Source organism: Stenella coeruleoalba (genome assembly GCF_951394435.1).
Source record: "Stenella coeruleoalba genome assembly, chromosome: 5".
Lineage (NCBI taxonomy): Eukaryota > Metazoa > Chordata > Mammalia > Artiodactyla > Delphinidae > Stenella > Stenella coeruleoalba.
This window is the reverse complement of record NC_137150.1, coordinates 85,345,511-85,365,082: the sequence shown is the minus strand read 5'-3', so window position 1 is coordinate 85,365,082 and position 19,572 is coordinate 85,345,511. Positions and strand designations below refer to the sequence as shown.

The 19,572-nt window shown below is 41.6% G+C and overlaps 1 protein-coding gene across 4 annotated transcripts in view; it reads left to right on the top strand.

Moving 5' to 3' along the window:
• GTPBP8 (GTP binding protein 8) overlaps positions 1-19,572 on the top strand; it is a 222,995-nt gene that overhangs the window by 192,753 nt on the left and 10,670 nt on the right. For 2 of the 4 annotated variants that reach the window (XR_013828473.1, XR_013828474.1), the window contains one exon: positions 15,696-15,959. The exons of 1 other annotated variant lie outside the window; for it this stretch is intronic. The gene's annotated coding sequence lies outside the window, so the exon portion shown is untranslated. Of the gene's footprint in view, positions 1-12,461; positions 12,576-15,695; positions 15,960-19,572 lie in introns of those variants that run through there. One more of the 4 variants, XR_013828475.1, reaches the window with a different exon arrangement.

The window sequence follows — 19,572 nt, the reverse complement described above, 5'->3', positions numbered from 1 at the left end:
TGAGTGGTGTAAAATAAGGGACCAGTTTGATGCTTTTGCATATCGATTATTTAAAGGATGTATCAGGTGACTGAAAATTATTAGGAAATGGAAAAATGGGTTGGGCAATATTCAGTGTATATTCAATTCACTCAGATCACAGGAATGGGTGCTTTGGAAAGAAAATAGAAAAAAATATGGTCTCAGATGTCTAGGAGCAACCCTTCAAAATGGGTAGGCAGAATTCATCCATGTGGAATGGATAATTAGATACTTAAACATGGAGACTAATGACGGAGGGGAGCTAGATCTCCTTTTAATAGGGTAGTTAGGGAAAGCTTCTCTGAAATGGTACATTTAAGCAAAGACCTAAAGAATGAAAAAAAACAGCCTTATGAAGAACAGGTGGAAAAATTTTCCAGGGAGAAGAATCAGAATATGCAAAGTCCCTGAGGCTGGAAAGAGTTTGTTCAAGGAAATGAACAGAGGCCACTATGACTAAAGCTAATTTTTAAAAAACATAATGAGATAATATTAAATATAAAATTTTACATACTGTGTTTTCATGTAATATAAAAATGCATTTCCTATGTTATTACTTTTTTTCAAAAATATGGTTCTAATGACTTACAACATTCTATGCAATAAATGTAATATAATTTGCATAACCATACCTTTCAAAAAATACTGTTTCCATCTTTTTGCTTTGACAGTAGTGGGAGCACGGCTTTATACATAAATATACATATATACATAAATATTTGTCTGAATTTATTTTTCATCAGGAAAAATTGCCAGGAGTGGAACAATTTAGGTAAATAAACATTTTCAAACCAAGTTGCTCTCCAGAAAGTTGGTCTATATTACTCTTTCACCAACAGTATATGGAGTCCATTCTAGAGTTAGTAATAATTTGAGCAGGATTTTAAATGTAAACTATTAAATAGAAATCCTTAATGTGGGAAACAATTAACTTTAAATTATTGAGAAATGTTAGTATAGAAGTTGCTTTGTAATATGTAAACCCAAAATACACAGAAGAATCAGTATAAGAGGAAAGTATTATCTCAAATCAATATGTGGCTTTGGGGAAATTGTTTATTTGGAAAAACATTAAATTATCTCCTTACCTCATACCATATACACTCCTGATGGATCAAGGAGGTAAACATTAAGAAACAGGTGAACCATAAAATAACTTTAAGAAAATGTAGGTATATATTTATCATATAATAGGGGAGGAGAAACAAAAAAGAAAGTAAAAGATTGATGGATCCAACTGCATATGGATTCAAAACTTCTATTTCAAAAGTCCTGTCAATATAAATCCATCCTCTGAGAATAAAATAGGTACACTTAATAGGTTTCTTAATAGTGATAGCTAACATGCACTGAGTACTTGCCAGGCACTTGCTAAGTACTTTTTTTTTTTAAACATCTTTATTGGAGTATAATTGCTTTATAATGGTGTGTTAGTTTCTGCTTTATAACAAAGTGAATCAGCTATACTTATACACATATCCCCATATCTCCTCCCTCTTGCATCTCCCTCCCCCCCCCATCCCACCCCTCTAGGTGGTCACAAAGCACCGAGCTAATACTTAATCTGCTTTTTATTACTTACTCCTTGTGAGGTGGATACTATTACGTACCATGAACCCCTGGCTCCGAGGCGCTGGAGTCACCAGCAGTCAATAGTAAGCTGAGCTGAACAGGGGTGGTCTTGGTCAAGCACCTGTCAACTTGCCCGGGACACTTACTTGGCCCTGAGACTCTGCTCATCTGCCCCTCACCCTCCCTTGGTAGTTGTCGCCTGCCCGTCAATGGCAGCAGAATAGCACGCTGTGATCTCATTCATTTCGAGGCCAAAGGCTGCTGTTTTGTGGACACTGGTCACTTCTGACTTTCTCCTCTACTGTCTAAGCCAACCCAGAAGAAGTCACCATAGAAATAGAAAATATTATTAGAGCTTGTATCACAGATCCAGGGATCGTCTCCACTGAGCTGAGACAGAAAATTAATATGTTTATCAAGAAAGATTACACTTGTCGGCAAAGAGTCTTTTTCAGGCTCTAAGGATAAACAGACAGAGTCGCCAGCTGCCCTCAGGGCTGGTCCCTGGGCAGGGTGTCTGCACAGGGCTGGTAGTATGTGCTCTGTCCATCTCAGCAGAAAACAGGCTGCGGACTTTATCCAACCTCCAGTCCCGCCCCAGACAGGCCCCAGCTCTCAGCCACATCTTCCTCTGTGTATTTTTATTATAAGAAGGTATTCAAGGATGATTAAGGGAGTAGAAAGAAATGATTTGTCAGAAAAGATTTAAGAGGCTAAATATGTATGATATAGCTAAACAATGACTAACACTGGCCCCCTCAGCTCTTTGGGAACTCTGTTGGGCCAAGGCCTTATTTAGGCTGGCTTATGTGCCAAGGATCAGAAGATGGCTCACCCTCAGGTGCCCTTCATCCATCAGTTACCTCTTCCCCATTTACTTATGGAAAGAGCACAGACCCAGACCTGCGTTCACATCCTATGCTGTGTGGTCTTCAGCAAAATCCTTAACCTGAGAATTAATCCTAAATCTCAGTGTCATTATCTGTAAAACGAGGACCTAAACTAACACAGTGGTGCCAGGACTGGTCTAAGGATAGGGGCAATAAATAGGGTTCTGAGGCTGACTCCTTCAATAACCAGTGGGCCAAGAGGACACCATCGTAAGTGATGTGTGTGGCACAGATGGTCACACAGTAGCGGTCCTATCCCTGAAGGTTTCACAGGAGATAAAAATGTCTCCATGGAGGGTGATGCCACGGCAGGTACAGTGAGTCAAGAATTTGAAAAACCACGTGGGAAACAGTGTCTACAAAGAGAGTGGCGCCTCTGGTTACCGATTAGATGCATTGACTCCCTGCAGAGGGCTAATGAGAAACAGGGCCATCAGTAAGCAGCTACGAGCTAAATGTACAAGCCAGAAGGCTTCTCTGGAAGCTGACAAAGATGCAGCTAAGAGTAGAATGTGCAAAAAACAAATCTCATAGTTAAAGTTGAAGAGCTCCAGAGATATTTGAGTGCTCAGCAAGGCAGGTCTGCTATGCTAAAATCAGGGGCCTTGTTGGAAAATACTAGGACCCTGAATCAGCATGGGATCGATAGGACAGATGCCCCTGAAGATTTCGATTTTACAAGCACCACTTCCTTAAACTTTCAGAGTTTGCAGAGTTGGCTCCCTCCTTGTTAGTCAGAGGTAACATTTCCCCTGTGCTGGAAGATGCTGCAGAGGTCCCTTCTCCAGAGGCCACACCCCCTCAAGAGCTGCTCCCAACTCCTCTTCTGGATGACAGGCTAATCACTAGGGTTAAATCCTAGTAGAAGTTGGCTGGGGAGGTGCTGAGCTTGATAAAGTACGAACGAGACAAAGCAGATGGGCAGCCAACAAGGATGCTGCTCAGCATCTACAAAAAAAGGTCAAGAATGGAGGAGCGGGAGGCTGAGGGCAGTCGCCCTAATAAAAAGTCATGGTCTCTGACTCAGTTCCCAGACCTGAGCCTATTTTCGTATCTGGAACCCACTGAGTCATGAGATGTGACATCATAGCAAGGTTATACTATGATCATTCCCCTCATCTTTCCCCAAAGGGATCTATTTACCCCAGTGACTAGACATTGCAATGCGGGGGATAATCAAGTATTTTGAGGACTATTGGACACAGGGTCTCAGTAGACATTGATACCTAGAGACCCAAAGCATCATCATGCCCCCCACCCTGTTAGAATAGGGGACTATGGGAACCAAGTAATAATGGAGTCCTGACTAAAGTCTGGCTCACAGTGGACCCATAGAGTCTGTGATACACCAAGGGGTCATTTCCCCAGTGTCCAAGTATATAATTGGAAATGATATGCTTGCAGTTGGAGTAACCACCTCATGGGTCCTTAGCCTGCTGAGTAGAGTTGCTATGGTGGAGAAAGCCCAAATGGAAACCTCTTAAACCTCCCCTAACATCCTCCAATGCTGGGCCAAGATAGGAAATCAAAACCAATATCATATCCTGGGGAGGGAGTGTGCCAACTTTAAAGACCAAAGGACACAGAAGTGGTAGCTCCCATCATATCTTCATTTAATTTACCAGTCTGACCCCTGAACAAACTGGATGGATCCTGAAGAATGACTGTAGACGACTGCAAGGACAACCAACTAGTAGCACTGACTGCAACTGCTGTGACAGACCTGGTATCAGTTTTAGAACAGATTAACGTGGCTGCAGGTACATGGCATGTGGCCATTAATCTGGTGAATGAATGCATTCTTTTCAATCCCAATGAGAAAAGAGAACCAGAAACAGTCTGCATTCATGTGAAATGAACAGCAATATTTCTTTACAATTTGCCTTAAAGCTATGTTAACTCCCCTGCATATGTCATAATATAACCCAAAGAGATCTAGACTACCAGGCCATCCCAAAGAATATCACATCTTCCATGGACGACCACACTGATTAGGCAGGAAGAACAACAGGTGATTAGTTCACTGGAGGTCTTGTTAAAATGCATATGCTCCAGAAGATGGAAGACGAATCCTATGAAGATTCAGGGACCTACCACTTCTGGGAAGTTTTTAGGGATCCCAAAGTAAAAGACAATTTATTTTATTTTATTTTTTTACTAAGCACCCCCAGCGCAAAGGAGGAGGCTGGCCGCCTGATAGGCCTCTCTGGATTCTAGAGGCAACACATTCCACTGTTTCAGTCTATATACTGGGGGACACAAAAAGGCTGCCTGCTCTGAGTGAGACACAGCAGAAAAGGGCTCCGTAGCAGGTCCAGGCTACAGTGTAAGCAGCCCTGCCTCTTGTGGCATGTGACCCAGAAGACTCTATAGCATTGGTGGTGGGAAACCTTGCTATTATGACAGATGAGAAATTAGTTCACTATGTAACCCAACATTTCTTCTATTTTCAGTTTTTCTGTTTATTTCCATTACAGATTTAAATTATACTTTTATGCATAGTTCTGTCACCTGCGGGCTATATTTCTTGACTTCCCACTTTGAAAATAAGGATATTAGCATCCTTTTTCCATTTTTCCATATCCCATCTTCCATCCTCTTGTAACTTTTACGTTGTCAAGGTTGATAACATTATATTCTGTTCTTCAATCGTAATTAAGTTTCCATTTTTCATCTGTAGATTGACCCTAAAAGTTCAAGATCAATAAACTATGTTAACGTCATTATGGCTCTGTAATACTTATCCACTGCAATGCCAAGTGCCTCACAATGATTATATTTCCTCACTTTCTTAGTGTTTGATTCTTCCTGGAGTTTCTATTGGCTTTTGTGAGGCACTTCCCCCTCTTTCTTATTTGCCTTTGTTACAGCTGCATTTAACAAATGCAGCTTCTTTTGATACCACCCAATTGTTTTTCTGGAAAATATTTCTTCTAGACCCTTCTGCCCTCCTGCTCTGCTTTTTAATCTGCTGCACAGCTGTTGTACTGGAACTACTGGAAGTGCACTGATCTAGCTTGGATCCGTTTTTTTTCTGGATACCATATATTTCTCCTCTGGCTTCCTCCCCTCCCTCCCTCACTCCCTTTTCCTCCCTTCTTCTCTCCCACTTTTCTCTCTTTCTGAATATCCTCAGATAAGATGGTTGGACAGGGTATAGAATAAGTTTAAGTAAGTTTTCTCCTAAAATGAAGACACTGTTCTCTACATTCAGTTATTTCTGTTGAGAGATCTGATGTTGATCCTAGTCTCATTCTCTGTTTTTTTGTGTTCAGTTTTTGTTTCTTGGAAGTTTTTGGATCTTCTATTTCACCCTGATGTTCTAAAATTTTACAACTAGGTGTCTAGGTGAGCATTTTTTTATTCACCATGCTGGGTACTCATTGGGACCTTTTAATATGACGACTCATGTCCTTCAGTTCTGTGAAATTCTCTTATTTATTTTATAATTTTATTTCCTTCATTTCCTCTGTTTCTTATTTTGATATTTCTATTAATCAGATATAAGAACAATTGGGGTAATATTTTCTGTCTCTTTTATCTTTATACATTTTTGTCTTTTAAATTTTATTTTCTAGGAAATTTCCTTTATATTTTACTTTCCAACTGAGAAGAGAAATTTACTATTGTTTTATTTTTCAGGTAGCCATAGTTTTAAGTGCTTTTAAATAACATCCTGTTCTTGTTTTGCTTAAGCTATTACAAATTATTGTATTCTCAGAGAGATTTGAGAAATCATTCATAAAACAAGACTTGTAGGTCCTTTTTACAGTTCTGTTTTGATTCTCTGAATTTTCTCCTACTTCCAGTCTTTTCATATGAGTTTCTCTTCATGTCTTTCCTTCATGTTATAAGATCTTTGGTTCCTCATTCATATTTAAATATAAAGCAACAGGCAGATACAATTTGAGCTTTGTGTACACAAGTGAAGCAGATCAAAAGGGAGTATTTACTCCAGGGGTGATGGGACAGTTGACGGTCCATTTGCTTTGAGACACCTAAAGGCCAGAGGTGCCAGCTTCCACAATAGTTCCCTTGGCTTTCTCCAAAGAGTTTGTTCTGTTTCTTTAGAGTAGACCCCCTCCTTTCTCCCATTTGGAGTTACATACCTGACTACCTGGCACTTATGCAGGCAGTTGGTGGGGGTGTGTTGAAAGTTGACTGTTAAATCTGTCGAGTCTTGCCTTTTCTCCCTATATGTAGACCGCATCCTCCTTGGCTGCAGCCGTCTCTGCATGTACATTGTCAGCCCTGTCTCCCCTGCACTGCTCCATCAGTCACTGCTCTTTCTTCTACTTTTAGTCTTCCACCAATATGTTGAAACCTCTTGTGCCCTTTTCCATCCTGGTTAAAGAGAATTGATAACTTTTTTATTATTCCTTTAGTATTATTGGAAATATTTTGGGGAGTGAAACCATAAAGGCATATGCTTAATCAACCACCTTGAACCCGAGATTTCTATCTTAATATTATTATTTTCTAAAGCCTCAGTTATGATTTTACTACTACCTATAACACACATCAATATAAATTAATCTCTCTCATGTTCACCTATTCTTTTATTTAACCATTTTTTTAATTGAAGTATAGTTAATTTACAATGTTGTGTTAGTTTCAGGTGTACAGCAAAGTGATTCAGTTATACGTACATATATATATATATATATATATATATATATATTCTTTTTCAGATTCTTTTCCATTATAGGTTATTACAAGATACTGAATACAGTTCCCTGTGCTACACAGTAGTTCCTTGTTGTTGATCTATTTTATATATAGTAGTGTGTATCTGTGAGTCCCAACCTCCTAATTTATCTCTCTCCCACCCGCCGCTATCTCCTGGGTAACCATAAGTTTGTTTACTATCTCTGTGAGTCTATTTCTGTTTTGTAAATAAGTTCATTTATATCATTTTTTTAGATTCTATATATAAGTGATATCATGTGATACTTGTCTTTCTCTGACTTACTTCACCTAGGATGATAATCTCTAGGTCCATCTATGTTGCTACAAATGGCATTACTTTATTCTTGTTTATAGCTGAGTAATATTCCATTGTGTATATATATACACACACACACACACCACATCATCTTCATCCATTCATCTGTTGATGGACACTTAGGTTGCTTCCGTGTCCTGGCTATTGTAAATAGTGCTGCTATGAACACTGGGGTGCATGTATCATTTCAAATTAGAGATTTCTCCAGATATGTGCCCAGGAGTGGGATTCCAGGATCATATGGTAGCTCTATTTTTAGTTTTTTAAGGAACTTCCACAGTTCCATATGGAACTGTTTTCCATAGTGGCATTCCCACCAGCATTCTAGGAGGGTTCCTTTTTCTCCACACCTCTCCAGCGTTTATTATTTGTAGACTTTTTAATGATGGCCATTCTGACTAGTGTGAGGTGATACCTCATTGTATTGATAGTTTTCATTTGCATCAGTGTTGAGCATCTTTTCATGTGCCTGTTGGACATCTCACCTGTTCTTTCAATTCCCACTCCCACTATCCAGTTCTGACTCTCACTACATCTCACCTAGGTTATTACAATTAACTGACTAGTCCTCTAGCTTGAATCTCTACCTTCTTCCATAAACCATAGCTCAAATCATGTCAGTTTCCTGCTCAAAAACCTGTAATACTCCCTACTGACTGTAAAAGAAAACCTAACTTTGCCTAGCATTGAAAGTTCTCAATAATCTGTCCTCTGAGCAATTTTATCTCTGTCATTTATCAGATTACTTCTACCTCCTAGAATGTCCCTACTTCCCATCTCTACAGCTTGAAGTCTTCTTCCCCTCCCCCCTTTATTCACACCACAGCTAATGTGCTACCTCCTTCTGGAAGACGTCATTGATTTGTTTACTCTCTCTCCATGCCTCTCCCTCAGTCCTCCAACTCTGAGGTCTCCCAGCCCACTGGCTGAGCCACTCTCAGAGCATCTGTCACCAAAGGCCTCTATGGGCTTCCGAGGGCAGAGACCTGTGTCATTCATGTCTCTACAACCAAGCAGAATGGCTGGCACATAATAAGAATTCAGGGATTATTTGTTCAAGCAAAATGACTGAATTTGCTTTTCTCTTTTTTTAAGAAGTAGCCGCCTTCCACGATTGCCATGCAGACCTCTGCCCACTGCATTTAGACCTTGGCAGACGATAGTATTTGCATATTATTTGGTGAATGATTGGATGTTATTACTACCTTGTTTTTCCTCAGGGAAACTTTAAAGCCCTGCAATTTATCACCTTAGTATCAACCAGGTAAATCTAATTTATGCTAAAATAATAATGGAAAGGGGCTAAAATTCAGGCTTTCGGGACGTGGTGAGCATTTAAACTGAGGTTGTTTAGAAACCCAGCCTTTATTATCTCAGAAGACCCCAACAGTCAGCCATTAGCCTGGCTGGGCCCCTGCCTACCTGGATAATGGAGCTGGAGAGACCAAGAGTCAAGGGGAGAGAGGGAGAGCCAGAGACAGACAGTACCAGTGGGACAATGTTTAAATAACCAGGCTGCAGCCCTATGAAACAAGGAAGCTGATCACTGTACAGACAGCTGGTAGTGACTAATGTGGAGGTGTTTAGGAAGGCAGTGGGTCTAGGGAATTGAGTAAGTCCAAGGGGACAAAACAAAAGTGGAAACATGAATAAATACTGGGAATTATTTCAATCTTTCTATTTCATCTACATGGAGTGTATCAATCTTTTTTTTGTTGTTAATTAGGTCAACCTGGGTAAAAGTTTGTGCTGTTTAGTAGACCAAATTCACTAGGTAATAAATCAGGTGCTGTTTCTTGTCCTACCTACCCACAAACTCTCTGAGCTGGGAAAATCCTTTTTAATTGGATGTACTTGGAGGGGAAATAGAAGCAGAATGCCCTAGTATGTTTGTATGTTCATGCGTACATGCATGTGCGTATATGCACACCCCCTAGATACTGGATCAGAGATGCTTTAAAGGTATCCTTTTTCCTATCATTCATCCTTCTCCTTACAAGCCAGAAGCAGGTTACCCAAGCTTCTTTCCTAAGATGCCTTATGGCATTCCTTCAACAATCCAGGGCTGTTTGAAAGTTTGTGGCCACTCACAATTTTAACCCAGGGGGTTTTTCAGGTAAAGAGCCAGAGAATTGGGCTGTTGGGGAAAAGTCTCTTGTGTAGGGTGCCAGGATGGGAAGGAGACTTTCTAGTTTCTCTACTTTTCTCCCTTGGATTTTCTAGTTATGATCCTGTTGTGGGCCCTGGGGACCTGGAGCCAGGAAAGGGGTTAGCAAAGGTTCCCCATCAGTGTTTCTCAGGGATTCCTGACAGAGCCCATCAGAGCTGCCTTTTATCACTGCTGCACGCTTTAGTGAGTCTGTCAGGGCTCTCAGACATCGTGTTCCCTGCTGGATTAATCCTGACTGCATTCAGACTCAGGATGTGGGCCACAGGGAGGGAAGGGGCAGCGGGGGAGAGAGGGAGGGGGAAGTAGGATGGGGAGAGGAGAGAAATAAGGTGGGAGAAGGAAAAGAAACTTTGAAAGTACCAAGTAAAAAACCTAGGAAGAAAAAGAAATTAATTTGCAAAATTAAGGGAAAAATATAGTTTGGACAAATTAAAGCTAAAAATCTGAAAAGAGAACAAGGGACCAAAAAAAAGGGGGTAGGCCCAAAGTCTCAGAATGTGAGGGACATTCAGTATGGGAGCAAAGAGACTCAAGCTCCAGGCTAGTTCTGTCAGAGGTGGTTTATTTTTTTTTTTATTTATTTATTTTTTATAAATTTATTTATTTATTTACTTTTGGCTGCGTTGGGTCTTTGTTGCTGTGCGGGGGCTACTCTTCATTGTGGTGCACGGGCTTCTCATTGCAGTGGCTTCTCTTGTTGCGGAGCACAGGCTGTAGGTGCGCAGGCTTCGGTAGTTGTGGCATGTGGGCTCAGTATTTGTGGCTCGCGGGCTCTAGAGCGCAGGCTCAGTAGTTGTGGTGCACGGGCTTAGTTGACCGCGGCATGTGGGACCTTCCCGGACTGGGGCTCGAACCCGTGTCCCCTGCACTGGCAGGCGGATTCTTAACCACTGTGCCACCAGGGAAGCCTGTTTTATTTTTTTAGAAGATTATAAAGCAGACCGATCATTCACTGATTCACTCTCTTACTTGGAGCACATTAAGTAAGGGCCGATGACGTGTGGGCTCCATGCCAGCACACACTTGGAGAAGTTCTCATATACTCAGTTCTGCCATAGCTTACTTGAAGAACTACAGAAGGAAATTCAGTACACCAGAGCCTCAGTTTTACCCTCTGTAAAACGTATACGCAAATCAAACCTACTAGAAGAGCGCTTTGGCATTCCCTCAGTGAAGCAGTTTTCAAAAGAAAAGGACTGCTGGCTTGACGCGTGATGAACTCCAGGTGTAAAAGTGCCTGTGCATCTCGCTGCTAGAAAGCCCCTCCTCATCTGGGCTGGCTGACACTCCAGTCTCTTCCAGTGCTATGGTTATGGTCTCTCAACTGAGAGACGAGGACAGACATATGAGATCTCTGTCACTCTGAGTGAGCATCTTGAGGGCAGAAACTGAGCCTAATTTATTTCTATTTCCTCTCTGCACGGGAAACCTGATACTTGGTAAGTGCTCGGTTCCTTTTGTTCATTGTTGGAGAGGGATCAGGAAGGGCATCAGAGAATCCATGACTGTGAGCTAGGCCTTGTACCATTAGTGTATAGGCTGCATTTGGCATACAGAAGGTACTCAATAAAGGAAGCTTTCCTTAGTAAGTCTGTGGAGAGGAAAAGAAGAGTAAGGCAGAGGGACTGAGCAATAAAATGCATGCCGAGTTCAAGGAACAGAGTTAGCACAAGTGTGGCTAGATAGGTGTCCCCCAACCTTTTGTGTTTGTAAGAATGGCTAGAGGAGCTAGTTTTGATCTGCAGAGTCCTGAGGTCTCTACACTCAGAAATTCGGATTCAGTAGCCCTGAGGGCCAGCGAGGATATCTGCACTTTAAGCAAACACTACCAGTTTATTTTCTTACAGGTAGTCTGCCAACCACACTTGGAGAGCACAGGCCTGGGGATGTGGGAAGTGGGGGCGGTGGGAGTGGCTTGAGTGTGTGGAAAGATGAAGCTGGGGTTGGTTGAGAAGAGTCTGGACTCTGTCCAGGAGGGGAGCCCTCCAGGGCTTCTAAGCAGGGGAGTGACAGGGCCTGATCTGTGATGGAAATCAACTGTTCTTACTAAAGCTCAGGGCATTTTCTCTTCGCTTCTGCTCCATTAGATATCATTGCTTCAAGGGCCCTGAACAAATAACGTTCCATTAAAGCTTCCAGGTTTTGTAGGACCCAGAGTTCCAGTTACCAGTGGAATGTGAAGTTCACAGGCCGTGTTCAGGCTTGCAAGGAGAGGATTAATTAGGTAAAAAGGCAGTTGCACACATAAGTGGGTGCCCACACCCCAGTCTGGCCTGGTGTTTTGGTGCACTCATTCAGGCATACAATACTCTTTTCAGTTCTAAGCGCCACCTCTTGAAACAAGTTAAAAAGCGAGTTCCAAGTGAGATGCCCAAGTGCTGTGTTTTACACAGACTAATGATCAACAGCCTTCTGTTTTTATGGTCCTGGCAACCACACTGGGCTCGCACAGCTAAGGATACCATAGAAAAGAATCCCGCGTTTCACATCTGACTACATAGCTAAGTGCAGAAAATTATGTTTTAGGTTAAAAACAAAAGTGATGGGTTCACTGAAATTATTGGTTTCTAAAAATTTGTGCCTATGAGGTTTTTTTAACATTTAAAAAATGCCATATGTTTCACTGTGTTGGGACAGTGAAATTAAAATTAACATTAGTAAAGTACCCTTTGAAAAGTACTTTCACATGTTATATCTCTATTGATTCTTAAAATAGTCTTGTGAGATAGGTATTACCATTATCCCCATTTTACAGATGAGAAAACGAAGTGTAAGTCTTACTGATTTGTTTAAATCCATACAGCTGGAAATTGTGGCGCCAGAACCCATCTCAGGTCTTCTGATTCCAAGATCCATGATTTCACAGTTGCTGCAGGAACCTGGCAATCAGTGGGAATGCAGATATGTCAGTTATCCCCCTCACACCTCAACACTCTCCTGTAGTTCAGCTTCACAGCTAGTTGCCTCAACATTTTGTTCATTTCAAAAATCTTTGACAGAGAGGTGAGTGAGGTCATGAAAACTATGTCTATGTTGATGGTCAACTAGATTGGAAACAAGATTGCTTTTGAGAATGAAACTATAAAGTTAACTCTGGTAGACAAGCGATATCCCAAATCACCTTATAGGTATTAATGGAATGGCTCCCAAACCTGTAAGATGTTGTGACACATCTAAGAAATTATATGGCAAGCAGAAAGGGGAGTTGGTCATCATCCCAGAGACAAATGTGGCAAGACCCACTTGAGCTCAGCTTAGAGGAAGATGTGGCCCGGTGACTTGACCCATACAGGCTCAGTGGCATGGACCCCTTTGCTATGATAATAGATGCTTCTTAAAATTTGGACCAAAACCCCTAACGTCCTTGTGTTGTTTCCATGCTCACTGAAGTAACTCTGAGATTTGACTTCCCTACCTAAGTGTCTGCGGGGTCTGAGAGATACAAGTCCCCAGGCTCTCCAGGTGAGCCCCAACCTGGGTCCTGGCCAAGCACTCACTTGCCCTTTTGAAGCATCCAGAGCAAGTCCTGGAGGTGCTGTCCATAACTCCAGAATAGGCCTTAACATTTGTGAAGGCCAGCACTTGTCCATGGCTGCTTGAATGGGCCTCCAGTTTTTAAATCAGCGACTTAAAGTGAGAAACTGATTTTTCCATTATGCTTCAAAAAAAAAATTTCCCACCTCCCATCTCTGTTGAGCCATTCTGAACTTGCTGCCATTCCTACAGTGCATTTTGTTCACTCTTAGAGAACTTCAGACAGGCCTTTCTCCCTTTTCTCTCTTGTCTCCATCTTGCTTTTTACCTGCATGATCCCCACTCATTTTTTCAACTTTGTATTTAAGTAACTTTACAGAAAAGTTGCAAAGACAGTACAGTGAGTTCCCTTAGATCCTTCACCCAATTTCTCTATTATTACCATCCTTAACAACCAACTTCAATAATCAAAACTAAGCAACTAACATCATTACAATACTATTAACTAAACTATGGACTGTATAGATTTCATCAGTGTTTCCACTAATGTCCTTTTTCTGCTCCAGGAGTCAATCCAGGATCCCACATTGCATTCAGTTGTCATGGATCCTTGGTCTTCTTAATCTGCAACAGTTCCTTAGTCTTTTCTTGACCTTAACACTTTTGAGGAGTATTGGTCAGTTATTTTATAGACTGTCCCTCAATTTTTATTTGTCTGATGTTTTCCATTTGGGGACAAGAATACCACAGAAGTGATATGTCCTTCTCAGTGTATCATACTGGGCTTGCATAACATCAAAATATCTTACCACTAGTGATGTTAACATTAATCACTTGGTGGTATCTCCTGGGTTTCTTCACAGTAAAAGCAGGGTTTTTTTCATCTTTGTGACTAATAAATATATTGGGGGTGATACTTCGAGACTGTGCAAACACCTTGTTTCTCTTCAAACTTTTGCCCACTAATTTTAGCATCCATCACTCGCTCTTGGCCTGAAAAATTATTGCTGTGGTGTTCTAATAAAGTTTTTCTATTTCCCTAACTGCTTCTACATTTATTATTTGGAGTTCTTCGGTAAGGAAGAGCTGCCCCTTCTACCTCATTCATTCAATTATTGATTTATATCAGTATGGATTCATGGATAATTATTTTGTTCTATGAGTTATAATCCAATACAATGACTGTTTGTTTTGTTGCTGAAATTTTTCCAGCTTTGGCTGCAGGTTGGCCACTTTGCCATTTCAACACTACCCAGCCTTTTTCGGGTACTTCCTTGCTTCTCTAGCAGCATGAGATGCTCCTGTCTCAACTTGTATCTATCCCACCCCAGCCCTGGAATCAAACACTTTTCTAAGAATCCCTAATTCTTTAGATTGGAGAATGGGATGTAAAAACCAAAACTTAGGTGGTGGGTGTGCTCACTGCTACTGGGATGTCACTGCTTCTAGGCCCTCTCAGCAGATAGAGCTAGGAAATCTATGGATGAATACTAGGAACATACTAGGTATGTATTCACATCTATATTTATTTCTGTATCTCTCTCTCTCTCTCTCACTCTATATATATATATATATATATATATATAGAGAGAGAGAGAGAGAGATAGATATATGTATGTGTGTGTATATACGTATATTATAGTATATATATATATATTTTAAACCATGAGTTCATACTGATACCTCTGACTCTCATCCAAAACCATAGATTTCATTCTAGCCTTCCCTCTTTCCTTATTTGTAACTTACTACTCTGGCAGTGAAAAGCCTGACTTTCATTATCTACAGTGTATTAAAGTATTTGTTCAACCCTAGTATATACACAAAGTAGTTTCAGAATTGCTAATCTGTATCCCCATGAAAAATAAGTTTACTAACTAGAATGCAGTACTTGTGTATAGTTCTTTTTGCCATTAGTTTTACAGTATCCAGCCAAAATACTGATTTCCAAAGTAACTTACTTTTTTTCTTCCCCACTCCATTATGGTTCTGTTATTCATTTGCAATATGGTTAGGTTCAGTTGTTATAGTTTGTATTCCATTTGGGGCTCTTCCTTCATCCTGGTTCATTTTTTAAAAATTTATATATAGTAAAATTTTCTTTGTGAAGTATAGTTCTATGAGTTTTGACAACCGCATGTTATGCATTTTTAAGTTGTTTTCTATGTTCATAAAACTGACATTTTTTTTCTAGCTGTATATATCTAGGCATTTCCATTTATTTTTCAAACTGTTTTAGAACTTTATGGATTGGTCATTCCTGAGGGAGAAAAGTTTCAGCATCTCTGTGTTTCACATCAGAAGGGCCCAAGTTGAGGAGCCAACTTGTGTCTGTAATGCAGCCACTGCTTCAAATTTGGTCAAATCATGACTTTCCATCACCTAAGGAACCCAGGTCTGCACAATCAGATTGGCTGTGCTGTCAATCTATATTGTCTCTTAAGACATCAAACAGCTGATGGGGTAGGGTTTTTGGGACCAGGGTTGAGAGAGAAAGAAATATTACAGGCTGGCAGCTGCAGTGCTTCCTTTCTCCTTTTTTTCTTTTCCTTCCTTTCTTCAGATAACAACTACCCACTACCTACCATATTCCAGAAGTTGTGCAATGATGTTTAAGGCCCAGGACCCGGCTTCAAGAGTTTCACATCAAGTAAGGAAAATTGAAAATACACCACAGTGTGAATGGCATCCCCTGTGCTTGAGAAACATGATGGCCTGAAACAATTATTAAAATGGTGAGTAGGTGCTATGATAAGGGTAAACACCAAGTGATATGGGTCCTTGGTTAACAGGCACCTCTCACATGCTGGGGAGGTGAGGTGGGCAAGAAGGGCCAGAGGAGTTAACACTTGAGCTTAGCTTTGCAGGACAAATAGGAGTTTGGTGCAAGAGTCAGTAAAGGTACTCCAAGCAAGGGCACCACATACACAAAGACCTAGAGAAGTGAATGATCTGGAATGACCTAAGGAAGCTCTATATGGTGAGGGAGGGAATAGGGTCAGGAGTGGGAAATGGTAGGATCATATTGAGGAGATACTTGCTAGGGACCGTGTGAAAGGTTTTGTGTGCTTTGCTAAGGAGTTTGATTTCATCCTGACAGTGGTGAGGTCACTGAACAATTTCAGGAGGAGAGACAGATGTGGCATGATCAAATTTGCCATTTCTAAATGTGTCTCCATCAGGAATGTGGAAAATGGACCAGTGATGGAGCCAGATGGGAAGTAGGGAGATTAATCAAGAGGCTTTTGCAATATGAGAAATGATGCATGTCTGGATTAGGGCACTTGCAGAAGGGACTGAACGCTGGTAATGAATTCTGGGGAGACTTTAGATGTGGCACTGCAGGAGTTAGTGACCACTGAATGAAAATAGTGAAGAAAAAGGAGGCACCAGAGATGATTCCCAAGTTCTTCTGACAGCTAGATAGATCATGGTGTTACTCACTAAGGCAGTTTGATTTCAGACTAACTTTTTTTTTTGATTTACATCAGACAGATATAAAAAAGAGAGAGAAAGAAGCAGATTTTTTTCTGCTATATAAGTGGGGTTTTGCTAATATTACTCATATTCATTGAGGAGGAATCAAATAAGAAAGTTTCACTGCTCCATGCCATCATTCTTAGACCCCACTGTAGAATAAAGGAGATGATTCTGTCCCAAGGGAGAGTAGAAAGTTACAGTTTCAGGAAAGTTTGAGTTTGGTGTGTTCAGGCAACTTCATGGGAAAGTGGTCAGTGTGCTTACACAGAGACTTGTACTCAGAAGGGCCTCTTGCTTGGTTTTAATCTCTGTGGCTGCCATCTTGAAAGTCTGTCTTTGAATCTGTGTTTTGTAAATGAAGTTAGACTGGACGATGAAGCATACACTGGAGGCTTGGAGTCTCAGCTCACATGTGGTCCTGCCTCCCTCTTCCTGCCTGGGATAAGTTCTCAGCTGTGCATTCCTTTGAACCCTCGTGCCCTAGTTTCCCCCAACCTTCCCTTCCCCATACCTGCTCCTCAGTTGCCTTCTGCCCCAGGTTGGGGCCTGAGCATAAATATGGGGTGGGTTGGGGTACAGCATGTACCCACCCTGCATCTCAGAGAAGGGCAAAGCAGTGGCTGTCCCCACCCTAGGCTGGCAGGTCCACAGAATTTCAGCAGAAACCTGGACATGGGCCTCTAGCCCATCCCCTAGTGTGTCTTGGTGTAGAGATTACAACTCCTTGGGGGTCACCTTTCTGCTGTGGGTATGAAAAAGGGAGATTGACTCCCTGACTCCTGACTGGGACCCTCCCTGCATTTTCACTTTGCACTGAACTCTGCAAATAATAGAGCCTACCCCTGGGTGTGTTGACCAATGGCAGAAAATGGTGGGTGGAATTGTTCCAACTCATCATGCATCCTCCAGAAACTAGGAACTTTCTTGACCTGTCAGAGGAAGAACAAGACATTCAAGGAAGGGTCAAAGAGGGTGCAAAGCAGAGACCAGGTCAGGAATGAACCCATTGCCACAGACTTTTGGAAAAGACTCAAGCCCCTTCTTTTCGGGACCAGAAGGGCATGGTCCTGACTCTTACTGATGGTGGCCAGACTTTTAGGGGCTGGGATGCACACACACAATAACCTACAAATCATTTTTAAAACATACAACTACTCACAAATGAGTATGCAAGTAAAAATGACAAAATCTGAATAAAGGCAATGATTGATATATCAAAGTCAGTTATTAAGATATTATTAAGATATCTTTAAGATATTGTACTACAGTTAGGCTAGATATTGTGTTCCAGTAAGGGGGAAACCTCTGTATTATTTCTTACAACCCATGTGAATCTATAATTAACTCAAAATAAAAAGTAAAAACAATATATGCCAATCATGTGCTATCATTTCAAACGTACCGTGAGCATCTAAACGCAAAATACTAGATAATAGCCATCCAACTTTATATTTCAGACAAATCAGTCTTTACGTGCTTTAGGCAAGAGCCTGGGTTTTGATAACTATGATTCCGCCTCAGGTGCAGTACCAGTTATTGGTATCCTTTCAACATTCCAGACTGTATAGATCCATTAGGCTTCAACTGCTATGACAGAGATACTTGATTTTATTAATTCTTCGTTCAAGTATTTATATATGGGGCACTCATTTTGGGCCAGGTATCAGGCTAAGCACTGGGGGTACAAAGATGAAGCAGGGATCGCCTTTGTGCTTGTAGATATTCCAGTCAAGAGGAGAAGTCAGATGGACCCACAGTTAACCACTACAATGCTCATGATAGATGCTGTAATAAAGGTAAGAAGAGGAGTCCATGGAGGACAAGTGGAATTGGGGAGGGGAGGTTCAGGCAAGGTTTTCTAGAGGAGGTAATGTTAGAGGAAAATCTTAAAGAGTAAGTAGGAGTTAGGTGAACACAAAAGAGAAGAAAAGGTTTAGTCAGGGAAGACAGGAATTGGGCAGGCTGGGAAGCATGAGAAAGTGTGGTGCTTTGAGGAAGGGCAAGGGAATGCTGGAGCGCAAGATACAGGTAGGTGGGCCCTGGGCGAGCCAGGCTGGAGAGGTGGGCTGGACCAGAGCATGGAGCACTTGTCCCCTTAGACCAAGGGAGCTGGGAGCCACTCATAAACTTTAAGTAAGGCAGTGACATGACTGATCCTGTCTTCACCTCTCCTGGATAAACAAGGACAAGGCTTATGGATTTTTTTTTTTTTTTTTAAGGAATAAGAGAATCAGTGGGCTGTATGATTCATTTTCTTAGCCCTTCCTTATCCCAGGCAGAGGTTCATAGGTAAGGTGCTTCTCAAATTGCGCCCACCAAGCCTCAAATGATTCCACTTGCTCGTTGATGAATCCAACCAATAGAAGGCAAAGAAGATGCATCTGGGTTCTGAATCTGAGTTGGAGAGGTAGTGGGGAGGCTCATACAACATCACCAGCCCAGTATCTCTGTCTTCCTCTCAACTCCCCTTTCTTCCTCATGGCCTGTGCCCTGAGGGCTACTCCCCGAAACCCAAAGAAGTGGGGTGGGGGAGGTTAAGGTGGGGCACAGCTGGTTTTCTGTTGCTGTGACCAAAAGTCCTAGTAAATCCCTGGTAACTCATGAAAGAGAAAGAAAATAATATATTGAGAGCAAAACAAGCCCGCACACTACCTGTCTCTAAGCTTGCCATGGCAGCTTTGGCATTTGACTCTGCTCTGCTCAGTCCCCAGAACATTGATTCCCCCTCCGTGGAAGCATCTCGTCGCTAAATACCCTTCCAAGATGTGTGAGAAACTCCTTCCCTCTTAAATGGCTGACTGAACAAATTTAACGGAGGCTGTTACCCACTGAGTTCGGTATCAAAGCACTAAGGTCAAGTTCTCCTTGAGTTTTTGCTTTTATCTGGAGTCTCTCGCCTCCTGCCCTCCACTGCCATCAGCTTCACAATATCAGACAGACGGAGTCTGGGCAGCTCCAGG